The 1,267-nt window shown below is 64.5% G+C and overlaps 1 non-coding gene across 1 annotated transcript; it reads right to left on the bottom strand.

Moving 5' to 3' along the window:
* Positions 1-876: 876 nt before the first annotated feature.
* Positions 877-995, bottom strand: LOC114636142. Its single transcript, XR_003713571.1, has one exon. It is a non-coding gene; the product is annotated as a 5S ribosomal RNA (ribosomal RNA).
* Between the last annotated feature and the right edge of the window lie 272 nt (positions 996-1,267).

Here is a 1,267-nt window from a genome sequence, read left to right as displayed (position 1 = left end):
ACACACACACACACACACACACACACACGGAAACACACAGACACTGACACATGGGCACTAGCAGAAAGCAGGAGGGGCACCTCACACTCTCACACACATGGCTCACACACTGTCACACAGCCTCTTTCTCGCATGCTGGCACACCCACACACACCAGCGCAGGCACTCGGGTCCCAGGCAGGGCCTACTAACACGCACACATGAACGTGCTCACGCACGCAAAAAGGGACGCAAATCGCACCCACCCATGCACTTACACACATAGAGAAAGAGAAAGAGAGAGAGAGAGAGAGAGAATGAGAGAGAGAGACACACACAAGACACAGTCACCCACCACCGACGGCCACCTAGCCCTCCGGAGGCAGGCGAGAGAGGTGGCCGGCTGGGTCCACCAGGGACCGGTCCACCCCCGTGCCTGGGCAAGGTGGGGACCGAATGCGGTGGTGGATGAGGACGGATGGATGGGGTGTCGGGTGTTGAGGGCCAGCCCTGGCTCGGTGCACACGGAGACAGGAGGTTCTCCCATCCCGTTGCTGGCGTGGGTGCCCAGTCTGGTGTGTGTGTGTGTGTGTGTGTGTGTGTGCCCCCCGCCTGAGGGCTCCGGGAGCCAGCGGTGATCTGCCAGGCATGTGAGGGGGGGCCGAGGAGGGTGGGCTGTCTCGGGGTGTGGGGTTGTAGGGTGTGGATAGGGCTGTCCTGGGCCGAGCCTGGGTCCCCAGGGCGGCCGTGGGGTGTGTCCAAGGCCAAAGGGGAAAGAGAGAAAGAGAGAGAGAGAGAGAGAGAGAGAGAGAGAGAGAAAGGAGGGAGGGAGGGGAGCGAGCGCCCAAAGCAAAGAGAGCAAAAAGCAAAAAGTCAGGTCTCCCGTGGGAGGCAAAAAGCCTACAGCACCCGGTATTCCCAGGCGGTCTCCCATCCAAGTACTAACCAGGCCCGACCCTGCTTAGCTTCCGAGATCAGACGAGATCGGGCGCGTTCAGGGTGGTATGGCCGTAGATGAGGGCGCCTGCTTGCTTGCCCGCTGCGCTCGCCGGCCGGCCGGTCCGCCCGACGGACCGCCGAGCCCACGCGAGCCCCGCTCCTCTGCACGGCCCAGCCCACCCACCCCTCGGCCCGACCCCGGCCCCACCCAGATGCTCGAGCCCGCACAGCAGCGCTCTGCCCGCCTGCCCGCCTGCAACCAACCTCCCCGGAGGGAGCCCCTCTGGGGAGCCCGCCTCTACCCTGCCCGCCCCGGACAGACCGACGACGGGACGGACGGATGGACGGA

The sequence above is a fragment of the Grammomys surdaster genome, unplaced genomic scaffold (genome assembly GCF_004785775.1).
Source record: "Grammomys surdaster isolate TR1022 unplaced genomic scaffold, NIH_TR_1.0 122496, whole genome shotgun sequence".
Taxonomy (NCBI): Eukaryota; Metazoa; Chordata; class Mammalia; order Rodentia; family Muridae; genus Grammomys; species Grammomys surdaster.
This window is presented reverse-complemented; position numbering and strand designations above follow the sequence as displayed.